Source organism: Rhinatrema bivittatum, chromosome 4 (assembly GCF_901001135.1).
Source record: "Rhinatrema bivittatum chromosome 4, aRhiBiv1.1, whole genome shotgun sequence".
Taxonomy (NCBI): domain Eukaryota; kingdom Metazoa; phylum Chordata; class Amphibia; order Gymnophiona; family Rhinatrematidae; genus Rhinatrema; species Rhinatrema bivittatum.
In genome coordinates this window covers 330,163,032-330,171,445 of record NC_042618.1, presented here as the reverse complement: position 1 = coordinate 330,171,445, position 8,414 = coordinate 330,163,032, and the positions used below count along the sequence as shown (strand labels likewise).

Sequence of the window (8,414 nt, the reverse complement as noted above, 5' to 3'; positions counted from 1 at the left end):
TATACAACATGCATTCTAAGTAATAATAGGCTTTAGTGACTCAACCTTATAGCATGAAGGAGAAATTGGTCCATGCTGCAGAAGCACTCATATGATAATTTAAGAAAATGGATAGTTTTCTTCAAAAGATGATATTACAATCTAGATATTTTGTTCTCTAGTATGAAAGATTATTATCAAGATTTTCATGCACAATTCATTTTAATTTAAAGCAAGCAGAAAGCTTTAGAGCCCCTCATTTAAAGACATGCAATCATTTATTCTGTAGCTGCCTGGGTGTTTTGTTTTTTTTTGTTTGTTTGCTTCATGCTAGACTTTCAAACTTTTTATATCCTAGTGTTCATTTATTCTGCAAATTAGAAAGAAAACCAATATGAAAAACCACATAACAATCTTGGTTCAGTTTATAATGCTTATAATGTTGTTTTGCAATAAATTACAAATCAGCATGACAGATCATTTCACTGAGTTGTCTACTGCATTAAAAACGTCAAAATATCATGCTATTGTAAGAGATTAACCTTAAAGTGAGTCAGTCCTGTGTTCCTTTCACAACAAGGATTCTACAACTTTTTTGCCTAATGACTCTTAGAAAATAGAATCTCATTTTTCCAATGAGGATCTTGCAGCATTCATGCTCCAAATGGAAAGCTCTATCACAGAAAACAGAGCAACAATTTCTACTGAGGCTTCGGTTTTGCAGACGTGTTGCTCCTCCTAAATTACTTCAGCTCACTTACATACAGGGAGGTTAATTGTCAAACCCATTTCTGCGGTTAAATGGGGCTTTACCCATAGAAATGGCCTTTTACAAGATTGTCTACTTGATACACTGACAAATTTAGACAGGTATGTCCTGTTCGAGTGGAAGTTCACCCAGACTAGGAAGCTACAGCATTCCTGGGGGCAGAGATGGGGAGGATGCTTGCCCTCAGATGCCTATTTTTGCATTTTCAAATGTTTGTGCATTCATTTTCCTCAAAACTCTCTGCAAGCAAATTAACAGGAGTAATTCTGTGTGGGCAGTTTTAGTGAGGCACTTTTGAAAAGGGAAACTTATGCATGCACTTTCGCTTTGAAAACTGGAGTAAAGCATGCAGGTAGTAGGCTTCAAATTTTATGCAGCCTGTTACAAAATTAGGCCTTTTAAGGATTGGAATTCCACCACCGTTAAGGTATCTGAGGGCTCCACATTCAATCCAATGACAAAACTTCAGTTCCCAGTATAATTTTTCCAGCTGGGCATCTTGCAGTCCTCTGAAATAGAGTAATATAATGAATTATTTATTACATCATTTATTAGTTGGGACAGAAACTACACTTTTTACCATTTAAGACTTGATGGTTACATTGTGCATGCAATGGCTTGATTTCAAGATTTCTATTTTTTGATCATTAAAAAAAAAATAAATCTGGTTTGCTTTCCCTGATTTCATTTGCACTCAAGAAAAGAGAGTAAAGTAAACCTTAAGGAAGATAGCTTATAAAAAGGGCTAGTTTCAAAGCATTTCTGCAGGTAAAACTGTGCTTTCCCCACGGAGATGAGCTTTTATAAAATTGCCAAGCCAATATATTCACATAAAAGTGCATGCGTAGAGGCTGAATTCAGATATTTTTACTCACAGTGAGCAGAGGTTGGGGGAGGGATCTGCACTTACACACACACTTTGCATTCTCAATAGTCTGTGTGTATTTTCCCTAGAAGAAAAAAACTGTGTATTGGCGGTTTTGGTGGGATAATCTTCAAAGGAAACATGTCTGTATACTTTCTCTTTGAAAACTGGTGTATATAGTCCACAAGTAAATGATTTTTAAATCCATGTGGGTAGTTACAAAATTACCCCCATAATGGTAGGCTATGATTCCAGTTTACTTGTATAGTCTTGCATCCTACTGCTCTCATTTATGCTCTCATGTTTATTGTCAGATGTCTACGGCACCATAATCTTGTTCAATGTTCACCAACGTGATATCCTCGATGAATGTCAGTATATAAAAACCATTAAATAAAGAAAGAAAGAAAGAAAGAATTTGCAAAATAAAAATACCAAATGTAACTGCCAGCCATTCCATACATTCCCAGCAACATTGCCCTGAGTGAGCCTGCACCTGTCAAGCCTTGAAAGCTATGGAGGGTCAGGCCGGACTAGTGTTTAGATGGAACCAATGAAATATTTTGCCAAAAAAATCATGGCCACCTAGGGGACCAGGAACATTAAAGATTGTGAAAAACAGATAAAGTACATATCATCACCACCACCACCACCACATTCTATATTATTCATTAGCTTTTCAGGAAGTCCCACCTTCAGAAGGCCTTTTGGATTGGCATCACAGGCTCAGCCAACTATTGACTTTCATTGTTGTACCGTCAATTACTGGAAGTACTAAGCTGTTCTTGGGGATGGTTATAATTGCAAAAGAAAAGGAAATGTGAATTGCCCAGCCCAGTGATCATGCCACAATGCAATATTCTTTCTCTAGACCTTTCATCTCAATGTTGGCTCTGACCAAGTGAAACAAAATCGAAACAAAACAAAAATATTCAATCACAAATCATTTAGGAAAAAGCCTATTAAAACTCAATTGATTTTGGTGATCTTTCTCCAGTGGTTGCTTTTTTAAAATCAATGTGTTCTGAATTAATTATAAGCAACAGAAGTATGGACAAATATTGATGTCTGACTTCTCTTTCAGGAGACTTACATGTTCACTGTAGTTTCTTGAATGAATAATGCGTAATAGAAAATAGAATCTACCAACATAGGCTAGAGTGAGGAATTCTGAATTTATCAGTTGCAAGAAGTTAATTACACAAAATGCCTTTTGGAGAAACCTGCATTTCCAATTTGCTTACATTTAAGTCATTCTGTGCTATTATGAGCTATAACAGAATTTAACAACTAGTTTAATCTTTTACTATTCTCCAGGGGCAGCTCAAGTCAATCTGCTGCCTGCCTATTTCTATTTTAATTTTTGGTTACTTATTCTCTATTTGGTAGCATCTATCTGTATTTTGCAAGTGCGACCAGGGTTAGGTAATCTGCTAGCATGTTGTTTCTTTGTAAGGATCTGTAATAATCCAGTCTGTTCAGTTTTCCAATCTGCACTTGCCAATAGGAGGGTGTAGCAACGGTTCTCCCCTATTCAAAAGGAGCATTAAGTGTTAACACATAGGGGTCGATTTTAAGACCTGTGTGGTTCATAGCCTGCCATTTGCTTTATCAACATCTAAGAACTTAGTCACAGGCTGGTTCTATCATGAGGCAGGTTGAGGCAGCCTCCTCAGAGGACAAACGTTTGGAGGCAGAAAAAAATGCTACCTTCATCTCCCCCCCCCCCCTCCTCCCAGGGACAGCTTGAGGGGATACCTGCCTTTGGACAGAGGTAAGTCCAGGCACTCACTGTGAAAGAGATACAACTCTCTTGTCCCCACCTCCCGGAGTCAACTGGGATATAACTATAGCATACAGCACCATTTGCCCTGGGAGAGCTTGAGGGGACACCTGCCTTCTGACAGAGGTACACCTGGGCATGGGTATTCACCATTAGGGCGACACCACTTCCTGCGCCATCTCTTAGAGTCAGCTGGAATAAGGAATATAACCTCAGCCTTTAGTGGTGCGCCACTGCCGGTAATCGTCTGACCAATTTTGCAGGTGATCCCCTCTTGGTTTGTTGGCTTTGGAGATAGGATGGGGGATGAAATGGAAAGGAAACATTAGGATGTTTCCATCTACACCTCAGGCAACCCCCATTTCATCCTCACAACTGACGTTTGAATCCTTTAACTTTATAAGCCAAGTTCCAAGCTCAGTTGAACTAGAAGTGTATAGCTCTGTTCAGCTAGAGGCTTCCATGTCCCTGAGCCTGGATGACCCTTTTCCACCACCAGCAAAGACTTGGAGATCAAGGTAATAGATCATTGGAAGCTCCACCCCCTTTTTCTCCAGATGGAAGTTCTTGTGCTGTAGTGGGGCTACAACAGCTCTTTCAACATCAACTCTTGTGATGTTGTGAGTACTGCTCCTATAGTTAAACCTGCCACTATAACTTTGGATGCTCTGTAAACATCTGTAATCCAATTGGAAACAGCTCTCTCTTCCAGGATAGACTCTGTTCTGGGTTCTTTGGGGAACTTATGTGCCCAAGTGAATGAGCATTCGCAACATATTTCTTCACATGTTTAACAATTAACAATATTTCATGATAAATGTGTTAGTAATTCTGAAACTATTGTTTCTTTGATATATTAACAACCAAGTGCTAAATAGAAAAGTAGAAAATCTGGATAATTTTGCTAAGAGATTAAATTTACATTTTTTTAAAATTTTCCTCATTGTTCTTTAAGGCCTCCTGTGGAGAGGTATAGGAAGTTATATTTGGATTTCCTTAAGGTCTCCAAGCAGTTGATTCTAGTGTACAAAGATATAATATTTATCTAATATTAAAGTTAATTCTTCTATTTCAACTGAAGTAGAAAGAATGTTTCTCTTGATCTTTCTGCTTTTCTTGAAGACTCCGGATTTTCAGTTCAAGGTAGGGCCACTTTGCTAGATATCTATGCTCGTGAATATGACCAGCAGTGGGCATTATGACTGTTTCTTCAACTTTGGGAGCCTTGCTTTCTTGGACAGAAGATATCCATCTTCCCAGAGGTGGTTAGAGAGATGCAAGCACATAGGAAACAGGTTTTGATCCAAAGGGAGAGGGTGAAGCATTGGGAGCTACCTTCCCAGCTGGGAAGGTAGCTATTTGATATCTGGGTTTACATGATATATTTTATGTTCCCATTCAGTTGGAGGACTTTTTACAAAATAAATCCTCTATTACAAATGTTTTAGTTGTCCCATAACTGATATCAGGGTTTACATGATATATTTTATGTTCCCATTCAGTTGGAGGACTTTTTACAAAATAAATCCTCTATTACAAATGTTTTAGTTGTCCCATAACAGATAGGCTTAGTGGTTATGGCTCTTTTTATTCATGTATATGATATTTTGTAAACTCTCCCCTTTTGAGGTATGATTTGCAGCCTGTCTTTGTTTTTATTTCTTTGTTTACTTTTTCATAATTCTTTATCTTTCCTAGAAAGGTTGTATTATTTCATAATCAAGTTTATCTTGAATGTAGATAGCATGGGGCACATTTAAAACTAATCGTAGAAAGTTCTTTTTTACTCAATGTACAATTAAACTCTGGAATTTGTTGCCAGAGGATGTGGTTAGTGCAGTTAGTTTAGCGGTGTTTAAAAAAGGATTGGATAAGTTCTTGGAGGAGAAGTCCATTACCTGCTATTAAGTTCACTTAGAGAATAGCCACTGCCATTAGCAACGGTAACATGGAATAGACTTAGTTTTTGGGTACTTGCCAGGTTCTTATGGCCTGGATTGGCCACTGTTGGAAACAGGATGCTGGGCTTGATGGACCCTTGGTCTGACCCAGTATGGCATGTTCTTATGTTGAAATTCAATTAAGATAAAGTTTTTTAAAAGTGCCCACCCAAAACATTCCTGCAGTGGCTGCCTTACCTTGCCACAAACATATGCTTATTAAAGTGTCCATGGGGCCACAGTGGATCCCATCCTGCTGCAGCCCGAAGAAAGAAGAAGCCCAGTGGGGCTGCAGCAGAGCCCATTCCACCATGGCCCAAAGAAAGAAGAGGCTGAGTGGGGTCATGGTAAAGCCCATCCTCCTGTAGCTTAAAGAAAGAGGAGGTCTGGCGAAGCCATGGTGGGAGGGGGGAGTCCTTGAAAGAGAGAGAGAGAGTGTGTGTGTGTGTATGTGAGCCAGTGTGTGTGTGTGTGTGAAAAAGCCTTCTGCATATGTATGTAGGTCTGTGCCTGTATGCATGTGTGAGTGAGAGCGTGTGTGTGTGTGTGTGTATGTTTGTGAGAGCCTCTATGCATATATGTCTGTATGTCTGAGCCTGTATGCATGTGTGTGTAATAGCCTGTATATGTGTGAGCACGTGAGAGAGCCTTTATGCATGTATGAATGTGAGAGAGAGAGAGAGAGTGTGTGTGTGTGTGTGTGTGTGAGAAAGAGAGAAATTGAGAGCCTGTTTACTTGTGTGGGTACATGAGAGAGCCTATATACATGTGTTTTTTTGGTGTGGATGTATGAGAGATCGTGTATGCATGTTAGAGAGTTGAGAGTGTATGTGTGTGTGTGTATCTGTGTGAATGAGAGCATGTATGCATATGTGATTGTGTGTGCATGCAAGAGAGAGCTTGTATGCATATATGAGTGTGTGGGTATTTAAGACAGAATGTGGTATGCATATGTGAGTGTATGGGATGTGTGAAGCTGTGTGCATATGTGAGTGTGTGTGGGTGTGTGTGTGTGTGTGTGTGTGTGAGAGACAGCCAGTATGCATGTGTCAGTGTGTTGACATATGAGAGAGCCTGGGTACATGTGTGAGTGTGCATGGTGAATAAAATAGCCTGTGTGCATGTATGAGCATGTGAGTGTGAAGGAGAGTGAGCCTGTGTATGTGAGAGGGCATGTGTAAGTATGTGTGTGTGTAAGAGAGAGGATAAAGTTTGTGTTGATCCCCACCACCAATCTATGACAATCTCAGGGTGACTGGAAATAAAAAAATCCCAGGAATGGAGAACGGGGAATTTTCTGTTCTTACTAGATTTAACTGCTGTGTATTATTTGATGTCTGTTGTTTTGAAATATTTTATTGGTTTAAAACATTTTTTGTTTAACTATTGAGTGATGTCCTATTCCTTACTATTTTAAATATTTATTCTTTCTATTAGTATTTATTTATTTAAAATTATTTATATACTGTTTAGCAATAAAATATTGAACAAAATGGTTTACAATATATAAAAGACAAAAACAAATAAAAACAAGAGTAGGAAAAATTACATACATAAAGTTAAATAAATAAAAAGACAAACATAAAATAATATTAAAAACTAATTAAAGTCAAAGGAAGAGAAAGGAAATGAAATGTGATACAATAAAATAGAGTAATGGTAATGACTGTGTATAATGTAATTAAGTGAGGTTTGTGTCGGAGATGGTAAATGCTTTTGAGAAAAGGTATGTTTTTATTGATTTCTTGAATTCTTTGGGGTTTGAGATTTGATGAAGAAGAGTAAAGAGTTCCATAATAATGGATCTGCTATTGAAAAAGCTCTTTTCTTTGTGATATTTAAGTGAGCTAGACATATTGATGGAACATCTAGTACATATTTGTTTAGGGAACTTAAATGCCTGGATGGTTTGTGGATCTGGAGAATGGAACAGAGCCAAATCGAGGATGGGTTATGTAATAGTGAGTGCACAATGGACAATATTTTATAAAGAATTCTGAATTTGATGGGTAACCAATGTAGAGCGCATAACGTTGGGGTGATATGACTTTTGACAGGTAAACCTAGTAAGATATGGGCAGCAGAATTTTGTATAAGCTGTAAAGGTTGGATTGCAGAATCAGGAATTCCCAAGTAAAGCCTGTTACAGTAGTCCAATCCTGAGAAGATTAAGGATTGGAGGACAGAACGGAAGTTACGAAAGAATAGAAGCAGGCGTAGGCGTTTTAGTAGATGCAATTTAAAGAAAGAGTTTTTAACTGTTAAAGAAATGTGTTGTGACATAGACAAATATGAGTTTAGTAATACTCCCAGATTTTGGGCATTAGTGAGAATTGGTATGGAAGTGACATTTAAGAGAAGGTGTGCAAGGAGGACCATTTGAAGGGTTGGCAATTGAACTTAGAAATAGTATTTCAGTTTTATTAGGGTTTAGTTTTAAATGGCTGTGAGATAACCATCTGTCAACTGTATTTATATATAGAACTACGGTAAAAAGAGTTTCAGACCAAGAAGATTTGTAAGGTACGAAAAACTTAATATCATCAGCTTACACTTTAAATTGAACATTCAGAGCAGAAAGTATGTGACACAATGAGATTAGATAAATGTTGAAAAGGATTGAAGAAAGCAAAAATCCTTGAGGGACTCCTGAACGGGCTGTGTAAGGAGCTGAGGAATGTAGACCAATGTTAACCTGATAAGTACGGTTAGATAGATAGCTCTTAAACCATTCAAGTACAGTTGAATTTATTCCTATGGAAAGAAGACTGGATAAGAGAATTTGGTGATCTAAATTGTCAAAGGCAGCCAAGATATCTAAGAAAACCACTATGAAATCTGTGTTTGAATCAAAACCACATAGATAAGTGTCAAAAGAAGATAGTAGTGTCTCAGTTGAATGTCCTTTTTGAAAGCCATGTTGACAAGGGTGTAAAGTGTCCATGTTCTAAGAGAAATTTGTTTAACTGATGTAGAATGATTGATTCAATGAATTTGGTTAGAGAGGTGATAGAGGCTATTATGACTGATGTGCTATATTTCTTGGCTTTATTATTGTTTTATAAGGAATGATGCTGT

General features: G+C 37.8%; 1 long non-coding RNA gene across 1 annotated transcript in view; it reads right to left on the bottom strand.

The window, feature by feature from the left end:
- Positions 1 to 409: 409 nt before the first annotated feature.
- LOC115089516 overlaps positions 410 to 8,414 on the bottom strand; it is a 29,904-nt gene continuing 21,899 nt past the window's right edge. Inside the window, exons 2-3 of the long non-coding RNA XR_003856135.1 lie at positions 1,624 to 1,698; positions 410 to 1,257 (exon numbers count right to left, since the gene is read on the bottom strand). This is a non-coding gene — a long non-coding RNA (uncharacterized LOC115089516). The remainder of the gene's footprint in view (positions 1,258 to 1,623; positions 1,699 to 8,414) is intronic.